Here is a 26,440-nt window from a genome sequence, read left to right as displayed (position 1 = left end):
TCAATGGAATACCATCGAGAAATATTAATCCCTGTCTGGCTGGCGATCTGGGTGGGGATTAACCCTAGCAGGCGATAGTTTATCAGAGTCTAATCTGGCTGGATTCTCGTTAAAATCGGACACGGCGCTTGCTGGCTCGGCCCGTCGTACATCAGGCTCGTACTTAGCGGGCCGCGGGTCCGTTTCCGTGGCTCTTTTTCCCTTTTCGTCGCCCATACACGGACGGACAAAGATACGCGCGATGGTCGTCCTCTTCTTCCTCTCGTTCGTGACTACTCGTTACAACATAATTCAAGCCGCCGACACGGGCACAAATATTATGATGGACGATCGTCGGCGCGTCGAGGCGCGCATCCCGCCCTGAGAGACGAAAATCGAGGGAGGCCTTGCCTTCCATGGACTTTCGCGGCGTTTTATTCTGTCCGCGTCTCTTTTCGTTTTCGGAGCTTTCGTGTATATGCCCCATCGTGTCTTTGCCACGACACGTGGAAGCGTCGTAAACATCTCTGGCCTGAGAATCGAAAATCGAGGAGCTGGGGCTACGTCCCCTCTTCTGGGTTTGCGGTGCCTTAATTTCTTCGGGCTGCATAGCTTGCTTTCTTTTTGTTCCTCTGGTATTCCTGCGGAGTTTCTGGGTGAATTTCTTAGGGTGTTTGGAAGGTGAGGAATGATGTATGATACTGACGGGGGCAGTGCTTGTATTTGGATGTGTTTCAGTGGGGATTGGTAGGGTTTAAAATAGAGGACTATTGCATAGAAGTACAAGGGAACGAGGTAATACAGATGCTTCGTAATTTATTAGGAAGATGATAGAGCGTTTTAGATTACAGAGTTGATAGATTTCTTTCAGTCCACGTTACGAGACATACTACTCTTCTATCGTATACATCTTCGAGAAATATTATGAGCTTAATGATCCACGATTCTGGGATTCACTCTATAGATTGAAGTTACTGATAAAAGTTCCCGGATAATACGTAAACCTTAACGCGTAATACAAATCGTTCTTATGAAACAAACGTAGTATCTCGAATTTCATTTTGAAATGCTTTTGATATTTGTCTAAATGCTTTTCTTTTTAACCGACTTCAAAAAGGAGGAGGTTATAAATTTGACTCGTATGTATATATTTTTTTGTTATGTTTGTCTCCGCATAACTCCTCAGCATATGGACCGATTTTGATAATTTTTTTTTATTCGAAAGAGGGTGGTCTCCATCCTACACTGCATCAATATTTGCCCAATATTTTGCCAGTTCTGGTTAATAATAAAGACTATTGTCACCTAATTATTATTATTTTATGTACGTACGCGTATATCTCCACAGCATATATAATTAAAACCGACTTTAAAGAAATAAAAATGCTTTAAAAATTAAAAAAAATAATTTTTTCCCTTATTTAATCTACGACTCTCACATTTTTTAAGTCGACGCCTCATAATTTGCCCTGTGCAAATCTGGCGCCCACTTAAAAAATATGAGAGTCGTAAATTAAATAAGTCAAAAATGATTTTTTATTTTTTAGTGCATTTTTATTTTCTTGAAGTCGGTTTTATTTATTTTTTTATATTTCTGTATCACAAATGTTACGTACAAATTTCCTTGAACTTATCTCTTAACTCTTTAATATCATAACCAGCATTTCCTGGCAAAAAATATTATCGTAATTTACTAAGAAAAAATTAGAATAAAATTCTCTTTCAACATGAACACACTTTGACCTCAAAATCAGATCCATACCAATTAATTTGTGCCATCTGCCTAATTCGAATTAATATTCCTCAATCACCACTCGAAACTTAGAAATTACGACTAACTTAACGATAGGTATAAATCAAAATCTGAACATCTGAAGATTCCACAAGTATGATCACCCATTAACAGACTAAAGATAAGAAACGAGTTGAATGTAATTTAAGTAATCTGAGAAGAACAACGTTCGAATGCAAGCGCAATGACATAATAAAAACGCAACAGCTCCGATATTGCATGCACACACGGGCGCTGAGTGATGCGTCTGAGGATAGGCAGTCGAAAATCGAGCGAGGGTCCCAAGCCAGACAGAGTTATACTCTCGTCCCATTTCGTCTTGTTTAGCGGTGTCTCGAAAGCAGGAACTTAGGGGCTCCTCTGATCTCGTGGTGGCGGCTCGTGGCTCGTGGGTGACCAGTGGGCGTTCAAGGAATGCCCCTAAATAATCCTGAAGGAGGATCCTCCTCTCTCGGGCCACGTACGGGGCAGTAACGTTTACCCTTTTTTGGGGTTCTCAAATTTTCGTCCGGGGTTACCCATGGGAAAATGATAGGGAAACGTGGCTGGACAGTAACGTCTTATTTTAAGAATGCTCCTGCAAGAGATTTATAAGGACCTGCTTGTTCGAAACTTGGTCCTCCTTTTTTCATTGGGGCAAGGCTTCGGGATAACGCTATTTTATGGGATTGTTTCTTTGCCCTGTGCTTCCTTTCGAAATGAAGACCTTTTTTTCTGTTTCCTGTGATTTGATGCTCGTAATTTTAACTGTGAAAATTTATATCTTTCGTTGTCGTATATTGTGTGAGAAACAAGACAAATAAGAGAAACAGTATGCACATGCTTTACGTGATATAATTTTTTTATAGCTGCGTTGAGATTCTTTGGAATATTTGTATAGACATATTTAGAACTGTTTTTTTTTTAATCCAGATTAGTAATGGTATTGTAATTAGGAAAATTCTTTGCAAAAGATTTTGTAATATCTTTACTGTCGTCAACATAGAACCGCATAAAGAGCCTTAGTGATTTTCGAAAATTTCGAGCAGAAATTTGATGTACTTGTTCACTAATTTTTATAGCTTATCAGGATGTTATATTCGCCCTTTTATTTTCTCAACTATCCACAAATTTAAATAACATTTTTCGACAAGGAAACATCCACTTCTAATTTTCGCAACATCAAGTAAATCTATCTGCCTTCAGAAACGTATTCTTCCATTCATACTGTAAATTCTGTTTAATATTCTCTTAAATATATGAATTAAACGTAGCAAAATGTATGTAATATTTTTCTAAGAAACAGGTTGTTGTCAAAATTCATAAAATTTCTTCAAATTTTAATCCGATTGCTCTCTGACAAGTGTAAATACAAAAGATCATTTCCTAGTAGTTCATGGCAAATTCGTGGGTTCATTGGCATTCTGCAGAGGGCAGAGTGGCAAAGCTAAGAACCACTGAAAGTCGCAAGTAGCAATGAATCTTCTTGCGTGGAAGACACTGACATCGTATTTCGTTTGGTTTACGAGCGCGGTTTCTTTTGACATGTTAACACGAAAATACCCGGCGCACACCCGATCCGATGCTAGTTTAACCTTACGACAGAGACTCGTCTAACAGCGAAATTCTGCGCGTGGTGTTGCTACTACACCGCAGGAGCCAATCTCGTAATTTACGCGGACAAGTTACATAGAAATAAGTAAGTGGTACTTATTGTCAGTGAGTGAATTAAAGCATTGCCCTGCGAAATTAGTACGAGCTTGTTGCTACAATCTGCTTCTGCAGATTTCGATCCACGCACACGACGTAGTGCGCAGCTCGTGGGAATGTATATAATATTCTTACAACGCAATTTTTAATAAGTGTGCAAAATTAAAGACATTCGTCCTAATTTATTCCTGTGAATTAGCGTGATTATTAGTTAAAGTAAAATGCATGAATTATTTATTGAGCATAGAAATGTTTAAGTATAAAAAATTGAAGATTCGTGCTTTAAATTTTCTAATTACTAACTCTATTAATAAACAGATTCTGATTCAGGATCTTCGAATTCTGAAGACATAAAACCTGGATTCCGAGCTACTTCTTCGTTTTATTTCATTCCGTTCAGTTGGGACAAGTTATACTTGAAGTAAACGATAGTGAAACGATTGTGAATTTATCATTCTATACCATTCATATTTCCTCGATTGTCAAACTTATGCAAATTATGTACTAGGAGGTTCTGCATAACTCACTTCTCTAACATTAATTCGTGATCCTCGATTAACCAAACCAACGTAGAGGTACATTTTTACCTTCCATACGTTCCCTTGTATTAGAATTCCACATAAATTACAAGTAAATCCAAGTTTCTTATATATCTTCAATCCTACCTTCATATCTCTTAAATCCTGTTCAATCTTTCTTTCATTTAAATCACTCGCACCAAAGCACACAAACATCGGACCCTAAAACAACAGCGCAAAAAAAAATAAAAGAAACTAAACAGCAAATCAAGTGTCACAGGCGACATCGAATCGAAAAAGAGGAATCTCGGTGGGCCCATAAATCTAAATGCCTTCTAAAATACACGATACAGGGAGTCTCGCTTATTAAGCGATTAACACCTCGGAATTAGCGTGCGATGATAAATTGACCATCTTGAAAAAGAACCAAAATCCACGCGCAGCTCGCTCGAAAGGAAGAGAGCACGGGACCAGAGAATCGGCATTCAAAATTCAATCCGATGATTTACGATTATTGGCATCCGTGCCCGCATAGGCTGCGGCCCCGTGGCGTCTAATAACGCAATTAATTCGCTAATTCGATTAGCTGTTCGCAGCCACCACCTCGAGTTCTACAAATTACCGTAGCGCGATTAAGGTACCGTAAATCTTCGGCGTTTCGGCCATCTACCGCGCGCCTTCTCTCTCTCTTTTTTTTCCCGCCGTAAGTAGGGAATCAATCGCCATATACGACTTGTTGCTTTCGTTTCATGCTTAAGTCGATCGTAATTTGATCCAGCATGAACAGATGCTGAATATTCAGTCGATGTGGAAGGTTTACTGATTGTTTTAGGAGAATGCGAATAAAACAACTTTCAGTTGTTTGAATTTTTTATTGATCTGTGTTTGAATATTATTGTGATTACGTATCAAGGGTCTTAAATGAAGCAGCTCACAGTTTTAGTAAGTAGGTTGACTTTGGAAAAAATTAGTGGTAGGTACATATTAATTATTATATTTCAGATCAATAATTTCAGGCAGGGTTTATACAGAAACCGACTTTTGAAACAACCGGTAGGTATTCGAGTTCTAGTATTTAAAAAAGCGGTTTTCGAATTTAAAAAAAAATATATATACTTAGGTATAATTAAAACAGTAAAAAAATATTTATACTTATTTAAAAAAATTTCAGTTTCTTTAATATTTATGGAATTACAAAAACATACCAAAATGAAATATACTCTGCATATACAGATACAAATAAATAAAAACTAAAATATCTAAAATTCGTACAAAATATAAATTATAAATCTTTATTTCATTTAGTATTTGTCTTCAGTAAATATGAACTCATGAAAATTAGTTTTACATTAAACTTTTACAACAATATGCTTGTGCCCGAGGCAAATTCAAGTCAAAATATTAACATTTTTAATTAAATAATTGATTAATTCTTACATATCAATTCTAGTATCTAAAACCGATTTTTTAAACTTAAAACCCGCTTTTCGAATTTTACAATTGACGAATTTATCTTAAAACACATTTTTAAAAACCGACAAACCCTAATTTCAGGTAGCATCTGCAAATATGAAGATTAGACAATGAAATCTACAAACTAATTCTGGTACTTCATTCATAAGTCAACTTTTTTTCCAAGTTCTCGTGGTCACATTCAGTTTTTTAAACAGTACGTTACAAATTTAGTGGCGCACCTTTCGACAGCTGTAAAGAGAAGGTCAACAAGTGTCCCTATTTGTTTCGAAGCTACAGATATGCTAGAAAGAGTATTGCAGTATAAATTATCCAAAATACAAAAAAGCTTCCGAATTAATGCACTATCTGGAAAACATTGTGAATAAAATTTGTGTGTACGCCTACATAGCTAACACTTGCAACTATTTAGTTTTGCTTCACTGACTACCAAAATTGTATGAGTAAAAAATTATTTTTTAAGAGATGTTTCCCACGAGTACTATTTCACACCCAAAGAGCATTTGTTTATTACAAAAAAAGATACATAAATAATTCTTCTAAATATCTATTTTTCCAGCTTTTATAAAGGAACATGTTGCATAGTTCTTAAAAAAAAATCCAAATCGCGAATGTGTCTGCGAAGAAACATTTAGCACTTCGAAGCACTAATTAACCATGCAATCAATTAAGCAACGAAGTACAAGAGTGGGTCTGCTATCTTCCAAGATGGCTGCCAAATTATAGAAGCATGCTGCATGAACACCAAGAAATGGTTGTAGTTTTCTTCGTTGATTATACGTTCCCGTCCAATTACAAAGCCAAATCGCGCGAAGAAGTCAGTTTGGGCGGCAGGGCATAATAAATAAATTAAGCTCTCCGTTAAACGACTTTTAATCACACGTTTCGAGCAGAGCTGCGTGTGGAAGCTTGCATTAAGAACGTAAAGTGGTCCTTAGCTTCGTGTCCGCGTGAGAAACGTACATCACGGCTATATGTTACTGTCACGCGTTTCTAATCGCGAGCATCAAGTGAATTGCACTTTGTTAATTGCACGAGGGGAAACGTGTCTGCTGGCCGACAATACGAATGGCAGAAGAAACATGAACGAGCCAGCAGGATATCGTCTGTCAGTGGTGTGTCAATTACCCTCGAGCACTAATTAATTATTCTGTCAATTCGAAACGATCATAGACCCCTTTCACCATTTATTCCATATGTTTTCATCGTGAGAAAAAGCAGTGAATCCTGATCTGATTTTCTGTCTCTCAATATCGCACGACTGTACAGCGTGTTCCGATGGTTTAATTCCTTAAACGATTTGATTTAATTACTTGCCTGATAAATACTACTTATCCAATTTATCTAATTTATATTTAAAATAACGAATCTGTGAATGCAGTGATTATGTCAAAGATTCTTTTATAGTATAAATTCCATATTTATGATGCAGTCTTTTAATATATTAAAAGAAAACCAGATGAAATATATTAAATTATGCATCGTGTAAAAAATCAAAAAACTAACAAATGTGAATTTGAGTAACTTGTTCGTAATACACGAAACACTGGCTTGACATTAGGTGCTCGAAAAATCTGTGAACGCAATACTTCAGCAAATACTTTGCACCTGAACGATATAAGGTCTAACGCGTTAATGGCGAATCCCGCGGTTTTGAATGAATGAATTTCGACATGAATTATCGCGAAATGTAGGCAGATGCAGTAAGATCTGGCGGAAGCCCCAGGGGTAGCGCTATTTTGACATTGCGAGGACAAATGTCCGGAAAAATGAGCAAGAAGGCTCGACGGGCAAACTACTGCTTTCTATTTCAAACGATGACAGCCCCCATTCCACTCTATCTTAAGCTCGCGCGTCTCTTGTCCTCGTTATCCTAGGCCTAGGCTGACAGTATCGGTATTTTTCTTCCCATCGAGTGGACGTGTCATCGGTGCATTAAAAGACGAATCACTTGGCTTCCGTCAAGTCTTCAAGTATTACAGAACTGAGAACCTTTTCACACGACACACTTCTGCGGCTCGCGGCTGACGTTTTCGATTATTCACTTGACAGAGAGACAGTGCTCGATTAAGGAAGGTAGAAAAAGATGCAGAGCGTGTGAAAATTCTATTACTCGCGGCGCTTTAGTGAGGTAACGTTACTGGTGCGAAGTATTCTTTTGATTCAAATTTACGTTACAAAAAGGTGTTAACGTAGGTACCACTGTTGAGGAAGGATGTAACAAAATGGTAGAAATATGTATGATATTAAATAACATGCACCGCTAACTAATTGTCACCACAGTAAGGGGAGGTTCCGGTCTAGAGCCCCCCAAAATAGGTGATTTTTAGGAATTAATTACACGAAAACTACTATATATAATTTAATGGGACTTCTTGCATTGTATTAAGCATGTCTTAAGTTATAGAAATATATTTTTTGTTCTATAATTAATCATTACAGACGGCACTGGGGAGTCGTTAAAGTCAAGGCGTCAAAAAATTGATCAAAATTGGTGGGGACCTGTATCCCTAAAAGTTATTATCCGATTCGACTGAAACTTTTTATTATTTTGAAGAATATACTTCTGGCTAGAGGGGAAACAAGAAAAAATGCAGAAATGACATTTTTAAAGAAAATAACGACACTTAACGAGAATAACGAGAATTCCTTTTCATTGAGCAGTTAATTACAGAAGAGGAACAATAGCCCCGATCGTTGCCGCGTCCCAGTTGAGCCAATGAATTACCTTCGAGAACGAGCGAAGAGCCGAATAGTCTCCGGCTCGTTTCGACGACGGCGAGAGTAAAGTCGCAGGGAAAGAGGCAGGCGGCGATGGCCTATTCAATTATTAGAGTCACAGGCGCGTGCAGGAATGGCCGGCTGCTCGAAGTGACTAGAATAGAACGATGGACTCTATAAAATTGTCGGGCACGTGTGCAACTTCGCTAACAAATGCGCGCGTCCCACGTTTATCGGTCCTCGACTCGGTTTCCCCTTTAATTTAAAATGAAGGGGACATTGTTAACGGTTGTTAGCTGTGGCACGTTCGGACCTAATTAGTTTGTCAGTCGACGGTCAAACGTCACCTGTTGGAACTTCGAATAACACGATGGCTACAGTATGATGCAAGTCCGTGGAATTCGCTGGGCTTAAGGCTAGTTCGACGATATTAGGCAATCGCTAGCTTCCACAGAAAGACGCAGTTATTTTGGGGTGGGATGATTTCTTACAATAATTGTTCGGTAATTGAATCACTTAATGTTTTCTAGCCGGGTAAGCAAAAGTACCCCGAACCAAATTGAACTTGGTGTATAACAATCGATAGATTCCTCAAAGAAGTCCATTTCTGTCAAGTATCAACTCCATACCCCTCCTACTAGGCAGAGTTGGGGAAAATGCGATCTAATTAAAAATTACAAATTAAGAGTAAAATGTAATTGCGTAATTGATTACACATTATTGAGGAAATTGTGGTCAACTACCTAAATTAACGATTACGGTAAACTGGGGTGACTTTGCCCGCCGGGGTGACTTTGCCCACTTTTTTTACTCTAACTGAAAAATTACCATATGATTGAATTCGCTATAGTTTTTTTCGTTTGACCTTGGAGAAATTACTGCTATCGATTACAAAACACCGTATGTTCTAATTACTTCACAATAAAATAAAATAAAGTTAACAAATAAAGTGGGCAATGTCACCCCGACGTGGGCAAAGTCACCCCAGTTTACGGTACAAAAATAATGTGTAATCAATTACACAATTACATTTTAATCGTAATTTGTATTTGTAATTGGATTACATTTTGCCCAACTGTGCTACTAAGGTAGTTACGGGGTGAAACCTAATTTGCAGATTAAGCTCTATTACTTTTGTTCTATTGAAAAGCAAAATATTTAAAAAAAACAGACATTCTACCCCATTGGTGTACATGTCTGTGAATTTTTTAGAATTTTCAGCTGTAAAACCGAATTTTAAAAAATTCACAAAGATCAAAAATGCCGATTTCATGTTCCAATTATCAGATTACCACATTCATATTCGTACAGTTTTAGCGCCTTTGTGTGGTTATTAAGGTGTAATTTTCTCAGATATTTCGGAAGGGTGGTACATAGTTGAAAAAGTTAAAAACTGATATTTTTAACATGTGGAAATTACTTGCAGTTTTGAGACAAATATCAGGGGGTAGCTCATCCCTGATACTCTTAATGAAAACAGAAATTCTGATAAAGCATATCTGTAGATATATCTGACGAAGTTCATCCGTGATACGTTCATTGAAGATTTTGATGACCTGACTTTGTAGATTTCTCGAGTAGCCAGTGTTACGGGATAGCTATTTCCAGACGTAGCTTAACTGAGGCTTAACTGTTAAGACCCTCCACAGTTCCACTTCTTTGATGCTAGTGCCAAAATACCAGTCGTGAGCCACAGAAGTGTCTCGTGTGAAAACGTCGCAACATATCTGAAGTTAAGGGGAGAAGGCCGTATGAATCGAACGATAAATAGAAACGAAAATTTCTCCATAAATCGCTACTAAAACATTTCAAAAATATATTCTCAAAGTTACAGGTTATAGGCCGAACTTCAACTCCGTATCGATAATGTAGCCTGTCGCGTCATTTTAAACGCGTTTTTCTCGAAACCACGTTTTCAAAATTGTTTAAAAAAACAACAACACAGTCACTGCCAAACGAATGTATCCAAAATATTATTCGCGAGCAGCACAGTTATTCGTACGAAAGGGCCTTAATTCTTACACGACGCTGAACGCGACCACCGGGGGCTGCAAGTTTCCAGAAATTCGTGCAGTGCAAGCTATTACGAAACAGGAAACAGGAAAATCGTTCCGTCTGCTTGCGTCGACGGAGAAAAACTGATCCTGGATAAATGGATCTCGCTCACGTTCCCTGGAACGGGGGAATATAACGCGAAGGACGAGCGTTTTTCTTTCGCTGGGCGACTTTAGCTTTAATTGAAAGTTCACCAGCCAGAGAAGTCATTTAATCATGCCGGTTAAACGCGATTACACAGGGGTGGTTATCATTAAAGGGAACGATCGTCGGCGTCGCGCGTTGACTGCAACACGGCCCCCGTGTTTTTCCTGATAAGCGTGGAAATTGTGAGCAAGCCACGGAAATGAACTATCGCGCGGTGGACGGCCGACGTGGTGGTCCCTTTTCACGTGGCTCGGCGGTACGGGACGCTTTGGCGGGAAAACGAAATTGATGGAATATTAATGTGGGGTAAACGTACACGAACAAGACCACGCCGAACGACGCGTGGGGTATAATTTTATATCGATAGTTGGAATTACGGGGGGCGTTTATTTTCCAAGGAGAAATCTCAGCCCCGAGAAATAATTGAAATTTCCCTACTCCTTCTTAATTGTGCCGATGGGATGTTCGAGGTGAAAAACTGTCATTTGCATAATTACGGTGGAACTGAATCAATATTACCGTTCTGCCGTGCAAAGTTCCCGGGGGAATGCTTCCTAGATCGTAAATGAATTTGTTTTTCAGTTCCTGCTTCTGAAAATAGTTGCGCAATGACGAAACCCTTGGATTCGACTTATAACCCCGCGACAATTGAACGCTATTCCTCCAGTTTTACGAGTACCACGTGCATCGAAATTCTTTGACTCTTCTTTTAAATCACCGTTTAATGAGAAAAACGACGAAGCAAGTTTGTCTATCCGCACTCTTTGCTTACCGATCGTATTTTTCGCTGAAAGCGAGCGTTAGTGTCTGAATGCAGTGATAAAATAACAAGCAGACATAACAAGTCGGATTTTCTGCTCCCAAAGAACGACGCGAAAAGTTTGCGCTCGAAAAATTGCTGCAACCTCCTTAGCCACCATCGACGGCTGTGCGTGAATGTTGTGCGCAGACTGTGGTTCTTATGTCCCTTTCACACGTGGCGCTTTTGGATGTATTCGCATCTTGTTTAAATCTATTATCATTAACCTTCTTAAGGGGCAGGCCTACCTACAACGGCCAAAACAACATGCTTCTTTGGGAATTTTTTCTAGAAAAACCGATAAACTTTCACTGTCAAACGTTAGTCTATTGGAAAGAGTACATCTTATGGATTTTTCAGTTTTTTTTTTGTGGTAAAAAGTATTGAAGGGATTGTGAGTTATAGGCGATGCCCGAGACGTCCTTTTGTTAGGCGCCTTGCAGTGACAACCTCGGTGCAGGATTATCCGAAATGGAAAATTCGAATTTTTTTAGTTAATATATATGAAATTATCTAGCCCGATTTTGGAAATAATATTTTGAGACAAAATTGCGGCTATGCAGAGCTGAAGCATCGATATTTAGCAAAAAACCGCTCATTTTTCAAGTGTAAAAAAAATCTAGGCAAAAAAGGAAAAGCTCCCGATGGCGCTTAGATTTTTAACCCTAAAATAAGGCTGCAAAGCCGCGAGTAAATCGGTTCGTTAATTGTTGAGTTATGTGTGCCACCGACTTTGAAAACATGATTTTAAGGAAAACGCGTTTAAAGTTTTGGGTCTGAGCGCTACAACTTTGTCAATTTTTATCGGACTAACTTGACACTTTCAGGGAATCTTTTTTAGATGTTGTACCTACTTCAAGAAAATATAAAAATCGAAAAAACGATTTTTCGAAAATTTCTAGGTATCGTAGGCCTCCTCCCTTAATCTCGATGAATTAGTGATCAACACTTACAGAAATGTCTCGCGTGAAATAGCCCTTAATATTCAACCTGCTTAAGGACATTCTCACGCGGGACAATTTTGTAATTCGTGATAGACAGGGGGCCACCCTTAATTTACTGAAGGCTAATTTTGGCGATTTCTTGCCACCTTCCTCCTCGAGCATAAGAATTCGTGACATCTTATATTCTCCCCCTCCTTCCTTACGTAATATTTTTTACATTGCATTTTCTCACTTATTAAAATTCTTTTAAAGGTTTATATAATACATTTAACTCGGTTTCGTGCGTGCGATGAAACATCGTATTTCACACTACTCATATTGAAAAAAAATTAGGTTTAAAAATATTACATTCATTAAAAATATTACACATATTTTAATATTATAAAAATATGACTCCTTCCTCTTCCCTTGTAAGAGAACGTAAGAAATTCGCGACCCCTCCCCCTCCGCAAAGCCTTGCGGAATTTAAGGACGACCCCTAGATGTTTCAGACATATTCACACATCATATTTCTCCATTTTTTTCTTAAATTATCGCTGTGTCGGTTATGCGAATACATGTATACGAAACACCAGTCGAGAACCACAGAAATATCTCGCGTGAAAACGCCCTAGCTGTTCGATTTGTCGAATGTCTCTTGAATTAAGCAAACCAGTCTCGCGAACATCGTACTAAATAAAAGGGAATGCTCTGGAACCATTAAGATATAACGTTAGCCATTGAAGATTCGATGAACACTAAAATTTGACTGGCCAGAAATCACTCTAATCGTAAACGTCTAGATCGTTAACAGTTGTGGAACAGCCGTAAATGGCGCCTTCGGGGAACGCTCGGGTGGTGTATTAAATTTACCGCGTTGTACGAGTCGTAGGTAGGTACATGAATGACCACTGTTCCTGAGTTTCCCTGGTACCCTACCAACAACCTTCGGTAGCACTATCTACAACTGTCCGCGAAAAGTATCATCCATTCGCCCCATGATTAGAACCGCCAAAGCGGATAAAGCAGCTGAGCTCTGTTAGCGTTGAAGATCGACAATGAATTCAAGTCTTAGACTCGAACATTTAAGCGAGACAACAATCCTCGTGTCTAGATATTTTAATAAATTATTAAAAGTGGTTTAAGTAGAACCCTTAATAAATCGTTAATAATTCAGAGGTCCCCGAGTTCCAACACCAAAGGGAGTCGAAAGAGTCCACGGTTCGAGCAATTCTACTAATTCTGGTCTTTAACACTTAAATTATGGCTAGGCAGAGCTAGTATGGCAGAATAAGTCTAATTTGACAGCCGAGCTCGTTGTTTAGAGGATAAACATGGTGCACAGGGCGGCTTTGGGGTTCATGTTCGAGGTGATCAGTAGGTAGGTACGTACGACCTTAAGCCCCGGTTGCAACAAGCTACACACACCGGACAGCATTACAGTAATAATAAATCCCTTATCCGCGGGCAACGAGCGCTGGCTTCGCGAGTCGTAAAGTTTCCTCGGCTAGGTGTAAAGCAGCGCGCGCGGGGCGGCGTGGTGCTGGTGGCACCGCGAGATTACGCTCTCCATTAAGTAGTTTCTTTCTAACGAGACCATTATTTACGATAAGTCCGCTGTGAACGACGATATCCACCGGTAAATGTACCTGCGCGAGGCGAGCGATGGCCAGTGCGTCCCACCAGCACGCGGAAACGCGCGCGTTGCCCGCGCCTCTGATGAAAATAACAAGATTGATCTCTCGCTGTTGGCGCCGCGGTTCGAGTTGTCATTATGTAACGGCGTGCACAATGGGACACGCAACAGCACTGTGGGAAACACGGTTAGCCGGCTAATGCTGGCTGGTGTCTGAAATACGGCAATGCGAATAGCAATTTAATGGGGAGGGTGTTCCCTGATAACTCGATACTGCTGATCGATGCACTGTGAAAGTTACGTTATGGGAACCTCCATTATTTGGCTGTCGTACTGTATGAGCGCTTCGTTGGAACTAGGAGATCGTAAGCACTTATGAACACATTAGGAGTGTGCGGGTACCCGAAATTATGGGACTCGATTTGCGATTAAAAATCAAGTACCCGAAAACTTTTAAGTTGTGATTTTGCAGTGTGATCAGATGTAAGAATTTTTAAGGGGTTATGCCTAGTCAGCTGTGCGAAAAAGAACGCGATTTTCGGGAATCTTTTGTGGAATATCTACTGTATACTTTTTTTTACAATTATTCGCTTCTTTTAGAAGTACATATGTGCAGCAACTCTCAATAATTTTGGTAGAGATAAACATTAAAAAATGACCGAGTAATAGCAATTCTCGCGGAAGCTGTTTTGATAAAGATGCTGCGCGGTGAGCACCATATTTCTCTGAGCCGAATCATCTAAAATTCAAAATTCAAAATCATTCTGTTAATGTATGGTTGAGTTCAGTGCTTAAACGCAGGGTTTTTCAAAAAGTTAATTTTTCACGCAATGGCGGCCGTTTAAAGCAAAACCACAATTTCTCGATTTCTGAATTGCTCGTTTTTCGTTGATTAAAAATAGAGTTTTTGTTAAAATAAAAAATCCTTCGTTCATATAGTAGTCTTTGGTATATAAAAGACGTCTGCAAAAGTTTAGGCCAATCGGTACAGCGGTTTCCAAAATATCTTGCTCACCGATATCAAAACAGCTTCCTCAAGAATGGCCGTTATTCGTTCATTTTTTAATGCTTTTCTATAACAAAATTACTGAGAGTTGGTGCATATATGTACCCTAAAAATAAGCGAATAATTGTAAAAAATATACAGTAGATATTCCACAAAAAATTCTCGAAAATCGCGTTCTTTTTTGCTTGGTGATCTTTAGGAATTAATCGAGAATCGCGAAAATTCCCGAAATCAGCGAATTTCGACCTTATTCTGCGATCTTTAAACGTTTGTAGCTCGGAGCAACGTTAACCGATTTTGATGAAATTTTACGCACGTATACAACTTACTGCAATCTACAAACGTTTTTTTTTTTAATTTTCATTACAAGCTCACAAAAAAAAGTTTAAAAATCGACCTTTACAATTCTTTTCGCTATTCCAACCAAATACATTTTTTTCAAAACGACCAAATACGTCATTTAGCAAACTAATCCTTCTAGCTTCTACAAAAAACTCAAGTCGTTTGGACCAATTCTAAAAAAGTTATGCGATTTTAAACAGTGTCCGAATATTAATGCGAGTCACTGTATACACCACCACCCGGATCAATTATTCACCTTTTAAGCACCAACTTCAATTCCACACCGCTACCAGCACCATGCGCTACCCCTGCAAATCCTCCCCAACATCCTCCCGTTCCAGTCAAGAGCTAGTTCGTAAACTACGACCCAATGAAGCCAGACAATCGCGGCAGCACGCAGAAGCGTCTACCGAGCCACTCAGGACCTCCTTCGACCGTGAACAATACGCGCAGCAGCCTCGGGCCTCTCATTTCAGCAACACAGACGATTCAATAAAAAGAGCTTTCCACGGGTAACGCCGCCGAGACACGCAACGTTCCAATCCGAATTCCTCTTCGGCAGACACTCTCGGCCAGGCACGCCGCGCGAATTCCACCGGGAACAAATCGACCCCTGTTAACAGCAGGCCCGCGGAAAAATGATAATCTCGGCCGTGAGACTGGCACGTCGCGCTCGCCGCCGCGACCAACCAGACGGCAGACAATTTATGGTGGTCGTGCTGGATCATGCGGATGGAACGGTGACGCAATTGCGCCGGAGTATTCGTTGCGCGCTGAATATGGGGTAGGAACCAGTTGACTTTGACCCCGCGTGAACCATCGAACGCGGTGCATATATCCCGGGCGCGTGTGCGCGCCGCGGCCGCGAGTCGAACGAAAGCGAAACACGCGCCACGGCGGGTCGTGCGATTAAGCCTCGTCTCGTTTCGGAATTCTCTACATTAATTCGTTGACGTTCGCATGCGATACCCCTGGATTTATGGCCCCCATCCAGCGGTGGAAAAATGGCGCGACGAGGGGGGGTCTCGAGCGGAACTCGGCGAGACTCGCGGTTTCGCTGCAACGATTTCTTCGGAGAGGATTCTTGCGTCGCGGGGTGCGTAAATTGAGACGTATTGGCTGGTGGGTGCTTATTTGTTGACGGCTGGAAGCGGGTTTTGGGGAGAGTTCTTTTGGAATGGGATTTAGATTAATTTTGGTAGGTTTGTGGTATTTTTTGTGGACCTTTGAAATTTGGTTTTAGTCGTTAAAAAAGTGCGAGGAATAGCAGGAAGATCGAAATGTACTAGAGTTCCTTGTAACAGAATATGTGGTGGGAAAAGCGGAAGTTGTAGATTTTTTTAAATTTTATGTGCAGGCCGAAACGTTTCCGGTGTTACTCCCTGAGTGGCGGATATAGGGTCCACTTTCACTCGTTCTGAATGTCAAACTATCTGCGTTACGTATTATTTGTATTATTTCTTGAAGAAGATAATAATTTTAGATCACAACATTAGAATCTAACAGCTTGTTCAGAGATGTGTGCGAATGAAATTGTGGGACCAAATGGACCCTGCATCTAAGGAACAGCAAACTATCGTTGTCGCACTGGGTCGATTCGACCCAAGCCTATTTTCAATCAGCTGCTGTTTAAAAACTACCTGTTAAATTAAGTCGCAAAAATTCTGAAATAAAATTTGAAAATTGCAGAATATATATGTTCCTCGTTGAAAATTAATATTTATTTCGGAAGTAAAAGAGTTACAGAAAAAGTTTTCGTTTTTGAATATAAAGGACACATGAAATTACTACTACATGGCGCTAGTAGTGCCATTTTCAATGATGCCTCAAATATATTTTACCTGAAAGTCAAATTTTGTGTAGAAAATTATAATTCAGATTTATCATCAATCATTTGCTCCACTTAACGTTAAACTGCCTCGACCTTCATTTCTCCCAAGCTCATACAATACAGTATCACCGAAATTCTTTCATTTCGTCTAACGAAATATTAATACAAAAAAATAAGGTATACTCTTCCAGTAACTAAAATCAAGTTGATCTTCAAATCATCTAAAAGAACACTTGCAAGGAAATGTCATTCCTATCCAACGGGACTCTACATACAAAGAAAGCAGAATCAACTCCATCAGTGATTATTTTAAATGGCGCACATTTCAGGACACCCATAATAACTCTAATTCCTTTATCAATAATTAATAATTAAACGTACATATGTGTCATAACGATCATGTATCTACTACAGTATACATATTTATATTATTAACCACTAAAATTCCCACACGAGGTTAATGGCTAATTGATGGCTCATTGAAAACTAATGGCGGAAAAAGAAGGCGAAGTTTAACGCCGCGAAGAAAGTAGAATGGAATGTCCGTACGTTTGTATCATAGTTCTCTTTTCAGCACCGCTAGAGGGGGGGTATATCCTTTCCCGTGCTGACGCGTTCTTCGGAATAACGATCCGGCCAGATAACAGTAATTACGGTCGCTTTAAAATCTTACGGCTTTGTTGATACCGATAAATATACGTAAACGTGCGATTTGACTTCTGTAGTTACCACTTAACCGCGAACACCCGCTTGTGGTGCCAGAGGAAAAGGCTCGTTACGAAGTTACGTGATCGGGCGCTTTAACTTCGCCGGTTCTCCGCGTATGTACTCAGCGCGATTGCATACTCGCCCCTTACTTTAAGTCACTGGAATTACTTGTAAAAGATCGGTTGTCAGAGCGACGATACTTTTTGTTTCAACCGGAGTACATACCCCCGCCGAGATTGAGCGTTTACGTGGATCTTCCTCTGCGCACTCAGGCAGCTTGTGCTTTTCAGACTGCGCTCAAATATCCGCGGAATTCTGCGCACGGAATTAGCGTGGTCAATGAGTAGTATAATCGTGTACTTCGACTTCGCAGTGCCTGCTTCCAGAGTGTTTGCGAACACAGAAATTGGAACGCAAATGAATCTACTTTATTCCTTTGTTTCTTGTGTTTGTTACGTGGGGGTGGTGTTCTCATGGGCGTCCGGAGGGGGAGGGGGCAGTTGTCCCTCCTGGGTTTTGAGAAAAAATCGCTTATTTTTAAAAATTGATCTTTATTAAGTTTGTACTAAAAAAGAGAATATTTTTAAATTTCAATTTTCAATTTTTAATTTTTAATTAAATTAGCAGTACAAAATGGGTTAAAAAAAGCAGCAGGGCTACTCGCACCACATCTTTCACGATTCGATTCGTCGATATCATCGCCGGGGTTGTTTTTTCATTACTATATTTTTCTTCAACGTCACCCCAAAGTTGCCCCTCTCCCCGGAGAAAAGTCTGCTGAAGCCCTTGGGTGTTCCTAGGAGTATTTAGAATGAATCCACCTTCAATTCTCGTTAGATTACCTGCTTTTCTGAAAAGACACTGTATTTTGCAGAAAAAGTTGAATATGTTTTTTTTTCTGGGGCTTAAGTGAAACTCAAAGATGAATTTTTTTCAATGGTGTTCTTGTAGAGAGTTATAATTACTGATAAATTTCAAAGAAATTTTGTGGTAATTTAACAAAATAGTTTTAAAATCAAATATGTATTGTATCACTAATCTTGTTAAAAGAAAAGTATGATTCAAAAAATAATTTTCAAACCTTAGTACTTATATGTATAACTTTTTATTTCAAAGAAGTGCTTAAACAACTATTTTCTATTATAAAATTACCGTTATCAACATTTCAAAATTCTTGAAAAGTTTATCTTAACAATGCTCTAACAGGAACCTATTATTCATAAATTTGCATCATTAACTCGCTGTGTCACACAGTATACCTGCATCAAATATTCTATTCCTTCTCCATTATATCCTAAATCTACAATTAACATATTATCCCAGACTACCCTGCAACCATTCCAGCGCGTTTATCACCTGATCGCTGTAATAATACAGCCAGCCCTAGCTACCTAATCGAAACAGCAACCAAGGAAGCTCTAATGCTAAACTTCTCACCTCGCGACTTTTAAATCGCGCGATTCTATCCCTCCAAGGAATATCAATTTTTCGGACACCGACCTAACAAAATTAGCTTGTATGCATACAGATTAGACATCAATCTGGCCTCAAGTGCCTCGGGGTGCTGCTCCAACGAGTGGACCGAGGTGCAAACGAAAAATCGGTAATCATATGTCACGGGAGATTGATTATAAATCAAATCGATCTCGATCTCGCCCCGTAACCTTGATTCAGGCTATTACGCGCGTGTTTAAAGGCGCACCTCGTTGCGGTGTACTGGCATACGTTCGACAAACTCCCTGCTTCCAGGCCTGGAAGTTCACGATCATGGGTAATTTCTAATCGCAGACGAATCTGGAGGATGTTACGAGGATTCTACGAAATTACAGCCGTCCCAAACCCAGTAACGTTAGACTCGCAATTTGCGCGTAATCCGCCGGCACGAATTATAAGGGGTGGAGGACGTTCAGGTGGCCAAACTGCACGCGAGAAGTCGCGGTTATTCATACAGGCGCGGCACCGCGAAAGCTGCACTGCCTGGGCGCAGGAAAGGGAAATTACATGAAATTACATCATCCGCCGTGATTTACGTGGCGGGGCGGCGCCCATATCGAACTTATCGGCCTTGAACGTGTCATTAAGCACGAATCCAGATTCACAACAGTGTGAATCGAACAGATTTCTGCGCCCCACCGTGGGATATTCGCGGGGATTGATGTCATTGTCGGGTGACGTTCTGTTAACATAGAAATAGAAAGTTTCATATTATTCTTTATATCGAAGAAAAAAGTATTATAAATAAAAACTGAAATTAAAATTTTAGGTCCAGTACCAGCGTAAATTATTTAACTTTAAGAAAATTGTCTTCTTTTTGCAATCAGATGACTGTGACAGGTGCTACACCTGCCGCCAACGTCGTCAAAGAGATTCACAATAATTAATAAATAATAAGAATGATCGACATAAACAAATATTTTCTGCAAGTTTAAAGATGCCTCCTTATATCCCAAAAGAGTTTAATCCAATATGACAACAGTTTTTTAAAAAAAAATTCTTAAATTTTGGGGGTTGTTACACGAGAAGCCCGCTTTAACTGCCCAGACGTTTCTTTCTTCCTTTTCTTCCGACCTGGGACAGGGTAGTGTACAAACCGGAGCAATGGGGGAAGAACACGTCGCGGTGCTCCACCCACGCCACGTTCGGTCTCGTCAACTTTTGGCGGCACTGTGTAGCTAAGCCACAGCGCCGTCCCGCATCCGGATCCCGTTTCGTTGATGGCCCGAGCCTCCGCTCAGGCCTACTCCCCCATACCTAACTGCCCCAGACCGAACTGTCCCAGATCGAACTGTCTCAGATCACACTGTCCCAGACCCTAGCATGTGGTGGAAATCCGAAATATCTTATAAAATATTTGTACTTCGGGCTTTTGCCAACAGGGCTGATCGGTAAATTCTGGCATTTATCAGCACCTGCTTGTGGAAGCCCGAGGTTTGAATATTTCGTGGCATCTTCGCGAATAAGATTCACCGGTCTTCGAACTTTCACAGTAACGCGTAAGTACTTACCTACATCTAATCACCAGCGACGCCCCTGACAAAATTACAAGACGACCATTTAACAGACTAAAATTGGCACACTGGCTACCCTGGATGCAGGGATATTGTTGATTAAATGAGAGTAAATGTGGTGCTTACAAAAAGTATAGATCGCGCGCAATCGCGAGCAACGCGTGTGAAATAGCAGTATGGACGTCTACGAGATCAAAGTTGACACGTTGACGGTCAGTTAGTAAGCAAACCCTTTGGCCGGCGAAAGAAAGCTTCGACGGGCGCGGGCAGTGTTAACGGCGGCCACATGTCGCCGCGTAGCTTGGCCGTTTCACAAAGACAGGAAACGAGGTGGTTTCGATAATTTCGACCGCGCATTCTTCATCCGACCTGTCGACGGCAAGACGAATCGGCCGTTCAGCCCCCCATTTCGTCGTGCTCGTAAATTCCCCAGCGAAAACACAAAGGTTTGTTTAGGCTCCGCGTTTGATACACGACTGGCCATTTTACCCCGACTGAATGCAATCGCCCTCGATTAATTGCGATGCAGCACATGTAGCTCAATGAAACGCATTTTCCGTTGCCTTTCGTATGTCTGGTAGACGCCGTACAGAGTTCGCTGCAAGAAGTTTCATTTGCTATTTTCGTCGATTGGCTGTATTTTGAATAATCGTTAGTTTGTAGTGACCAAGGGGAAACGTTTAAAGTCTATTTTTTAAATGGTATTTGTCGAGCTTTTGTATGTGATAATTAAACAGTTTGAGAGATACTCGCACAGGTGAATGTTAATAATGAATATTGTGCGAAAGTGGTTTATAATTTTAAAGTTTGCGTAACAATCTTTAACTTTGGAATTTTGGGTGAATTGAAGCTATATGTATATTCTGCATAGTATAATATTATACTTGTTATGAATATTTGACAATATTTCCGTAGTTTCTGTAAATTGTGCCATTTAAAGTAAATTAATATGTAATGTGATAATTTTTGGTATTTGTAGAATATGGTGTTATTTGTACAGATGTCCTGGACGCAATTACATATTGTAGTTATGTAACTACTAACCTGAATTCATAGAAAAAGCAGTTTAGCAATATATATTTATTTTTGACCCAGTGATTGGGCGAATCCATTATAACTTATAACCAGTTAGTTCTGATTTAAAGGCTTAACCCAAATTTCGTACAATTTAAAAAAAAATCATCAGTAAACATCAATTCTTCCAAATTTTCTGATTTCACCCAACATAACATACATGAAAAGCCCGTTAATTTATTCAGATTGCTCGGATGGAACAAGCTGAAAGACATAAGGATTCCCTTTAGAAGTTTAATGGGCTAGAAACGGTAGCTATGCAATTTCTATTGCAGTTGAATGGAGTTCTGTTGATTTAATAGCTCGAGGGAGCGTTAATCGATGGGCTTTCAGTGAAACAGCAAGTATGTATCCGCCTAAAAGTGTATAAATCGTGAAGCTATTCTCGTTCACACCCTCTGTGAATCCGCAAATATATCCAGCAAGATAAATTACATTATTCGAGGGTCAATGCGATCGTTTCTGTAATCATGCCTTGCATATGCTGCCTCAATGGAATCGTTCGTTCGCAGTAATCCACATTTATCGCAGCCATAAACGAGGATGCGCCAGGCATCAGAATCTTTTTCTTCCAGCGGCATGAAAATTAACGAGGCTCCGAATTGGGTGTAAATCACGTGAAAATATGCGGTCACGAAATTCACGCGGATGTTCCTTTCATCGCCAATGTTTCTTCAATGAAAATAATAAGAATCACCACAAAAACGTTTTTTTTTTAAATATATATGTATACTTCCTTCAATTCATAAGATATCAAGTGCTAGCTGATGTGAAAGAAAGTTAAACAGTCTAAAGAAGAAGAATGTCTAATATAATCGTTCTTGCCATTAATTAAGTTGCAATAAATTTGTTTTCAAATAAACTATGTTTGTAATGCATCAAATTCAAATTGATCTAGTGCAAATTTGCAGTATTATGCTATGATACAGAATATGTTAAGTTTATGTCATAAAAATTGCGTAAGGCTTGACACGATTTTGATGAGAGCAAATTCATTCGAGTATCTGATATGTAAGTAGTGCAAACAGAGGAACTTGAGGTTGTTATACTCAATCCATAGATAATATACAATATACAATAATTTAAATTAATATTAGTACAATTGTCTTAGTTTGTATTATATATAAGATGACTCATAAATTACCCATAAAATAAGTTTAGGACTTCCAAATATAAGCCATAAAGGTTCTATGACTTCTGACGTCTCCAATTCACCATATGGTCGACCTATACTACTTAGCCGGTAGAATCGTAACCCCCAGACTGTAGGGTGTTCTCGTCGGTATGAACACAGCGGATAACACAGGTCAATGATCGTCGATGTTGTTACTGCAGTTTTCTGGTGTTATTCTGTTGATTCGCACCCCCTCCATTTCCGGGACTGTTCAAAAAACAGGCGACCCGCCGCTGACAGATACTCCAAAGTATTAATACACGTGACAGAGGCTGATATTCAACTTTCAATGATTCAAAATTTGTATACTTTCTGCTCTATCTTGACCCAAATACTTTTAACGCAATGGCGAGATTTTCCTGATAAATATGAAACCATATATGACGCAACTCAAACAGTTTTGTGCTCCGCTTATAATATGTCATGTTTTTATAATATCAACACTTTTTTATAGTAGTTAATAACAGATTTTCTTTAAAAAAAAGAAATAGTAAAATTCTTGTTAGGGGATGCTTCGTTTTTATAACAGATTTTCTTTAAAAAAAAAAGAAACAGTAAAATTCTTGTTAGGGGATGCTTCGTTTTTAAAGTTATAGAATACCGATAGGAAATAATTAGAAATTTTTAACGAATTATATGTATACATATATTGTATACATACATGCATGTCCCAGAGATAGTCAGATCTTTCAGAATCTCTGATTTATTCAAGTACTTTTTCTTGAGACCATTCCATTTTGCAAAACATCCCTGTTTGGCACCATGTTTTTTGGAAAGAAGAACTCCAAATGCCCCCCGACACTGACCGCAACAACGAATGAGCAACCACTCAACGACCGTACGTTAAAGAAATATATACAGGATGCCCCGGTTGAAGTTTCGCACGTAATCATCTCCTAAACTATTCGTTATTGCGATGGTCACACACCTTATCTAGGTTACCATTATTTTTTTAAATGGAACTATATGTTTTTATTCAGATGGCCAAGTAACCCGTTCCGTGATGAATTCGGTGACCTATAATATGTTGGTGTTCCAAGGTCATTCAATGTCATTTATTGCCGTTCAAAACTTACCCTTGTTGAACGTCCAGAAAATCTTCCTTCCCTTCGGAATTCCAAATGATTACCTCCAACACTGAGGCGAACAACGTGTTAGCAACATGTGCGCGTAAAATTTTCGCTAAAATTGTTCGCCTCGGCGTGGACCAGGGGTAAAACGTGGAGTTCGAGAAAGATCCTCGACACTTTCACGACCCTAAGTAGTCTTCTCGCACATTATACTATGTTTTAAGGCTTGCATGCAAACCGTGACCTATTAGAAAGGTGTCTGAACACTGCGATGGCATTGCAGTTAACTTTAAGAGAGATTTAAGGGCACGCTAGTATTTAACACTTCCCTGAAGGATTCATAATCGAAGCAGAATGCCGTAGAGCGTTTCCATAGAATACAACGGTCTCGGTAATTCCTCCAAAGCACCAGATAGCATGTCGATAGCCATCGACAGGCACTTCGGCCATAACGTATTAATCCACGAAAAGCCTGAGAGGTTGCAAGAAAGTGTGACAGGCGAAAGAACAAGCTGTTCATGGATAATTGAAGATTCTGGTCGGCTGTCAATAACCGAAGCACAATATTTCTAAAGTCCCTGTAATTACATCTTGCCACGAAAGATTACGTTATCTCCTGTGCGTCCTTTTTTCTAATTACACGTTCGGTAAACCTGTTCCACACAAATTTGCATCGTCTAAGAACTGCAACGTTTCCACTCGATGGCGAATGGATTTTTATAATGGCAGAAATTTTGCTCTTTAGCTCCGCGGGAGGCGTGCACCGGTCACGGGAATGACCGTCGCCGAGCAAGAAGGGTGGCTCGACGTTGAATCACTCTAAAAAGCGTTCTCATCCGAGGAACACTTTACCGAGGCGCTGTTTTGTACTTACGCTGCTTCGGGTGTACGAATATTGAGGTTGTAGTAAGTACATAGTTGGGAGTGGAGTAAAATTCGTAAACGTGCCAATGGGATGATTATAGCTTGCGAAGATTCAAAATGAAAGAGGTAAATTGGTGGGTTCTGATAACGTGTTGATAGATGTCCCTTTACTTAGGTGCTACTTGTTGGTTTCGCTCGACTTCGTACCAAAAACAGAAATGGTTGCAGTGCAAAGGAGAAACGGACAGTTTCATTGAATTCGTGTAGCTTTAGTACTTTAATTGCTTAACATTTTTGTTCAAAAATTTCTTGCCTATCTTTGCAATGAAAATTAAATGTTTGATGTGTTTACGACAGTGGTGTCTGACGTATATACGTACGTTTCCATTTATACTCCCCGAATACGTGTACCTACTTAGACGAATCCTCGATAAATGTTTAATATATTCTAAATAGAATAAAATATTTAATATTATAATTACATCGTAAACATTACATGCGGTAGACCGGGTAGACCATCAAAACCGACTCTCAAAACCAGAAGCTGCTTCCCATACGGTAAATCGAATGCAAAATATGTAGGTAATTGCATAATCACGTAATTACAAGTAATTATCTATAATGGTAGAATAACGATTTCCCTTTACAACATATATACATAATTCTGACATTATTCTTAACGTAATGAAAATGATGATATACATTCCGCATATACCTTTTGTAGCATACTACAGAGACTCTTAAAACCCTAACATTTACCCAACCGCGTGACAATGTAGGCAGTCATCCGCCATCTTCGAACACCCAAACCATTACACGCTTACATGCTCCGTAATGGTAACACTTTCTACATCCGACAACCGAAAAATTCTGTCAACTCCCTAGCAAAGTATTATGTTAACATCCCCAGCCAACAACTACATAGGTACGCGCAAGCGCAACTCTCGTTTACGTCCCAATTAAAGCCTGAATCCGGTATCAATTTTCACCACCGACACGATATCATTTCACCCAACTTTACTATCCCCTTAACTCATCCGCACCGGATCTCTTATCGCATAAACGCGCAACATTCTAGTCGTTCGCTGTCTCCGCCACGCCTTCAAGGTGTTCTTCCAGCCCGCATGCAGCACTGCATTTCCCCTTAACAATCAATAACAGCTCGGTTCGTCGATATCCGATACGGCAGGGATACAACGGAATTCGCGCGACTCGCGTATTAAAAAACCACGCGCGGATAGAGGGAGGGATTGATCGAATTCCGACGGTTTCGAAGTAGCCTCGTAAATTTGCCGGACGGCATGAAAAACAGGCAGCTGGCCGGTCGGTTTCGGCGCCGTAAAGTCGGTTTTTCGTTTGCCGCGTATCTTTACGGCCGTGAGCGCGCGTTCATCGCGGATTTTTCCGCCAGCCAGCCGGATAAACGCTGTAATTAGAGCCGATGAAGACCGCGGCCGCTTCCGCTCGTCTAGAAACGAGTTACCATAAAGCGGACAGCGAAAATCACAGCGCGGCGTAACGCTAGCGAAAACATAATGCTCGGTGTGCGGGCAACCGCGGGCCGGTCAGGCTGGTTCCGCATTATGCTTAATGCTCATTTAGCGTCCATCGGGAAGCGCCCGTTAATATTT

General features: G+C 39.9%; 1 protein-coding gene across 1 annotated transcript in view; it reads left to right on the top strand.

Moving 5' to 3' along the window:
- Window positions 1-26,440, top strand: part of LOC143366530 (uncharacterized) — a 200,892-nt gene that overhangs the window by 164,403 nt on the left and 10,049 nt on the right. The gene's annotated exons all lie outside the window — the stretch shown is intronic.

Source organism: Andrena cerasifolii, chromosome 2 (genome assembly GCF_050908995.1).
Source record: "Andrena cerasifolii isolate SP2316 chromosome 2, iyAndCera1_principal, whole genome shotgun sequence".
Taxonomy (NCBI): domain Eukaryota; kingdom Metazoa; phylum Arthropoda; class Insecta; order Hymenoptera; family Andrenidae; genus Andrena; species Andrena cerasifolii.
The sequence above is the reverse complement of the archived record's forward strand: the minus strand, read 5'-3'. Positions and strand labels throughout refer to the sequence as shown.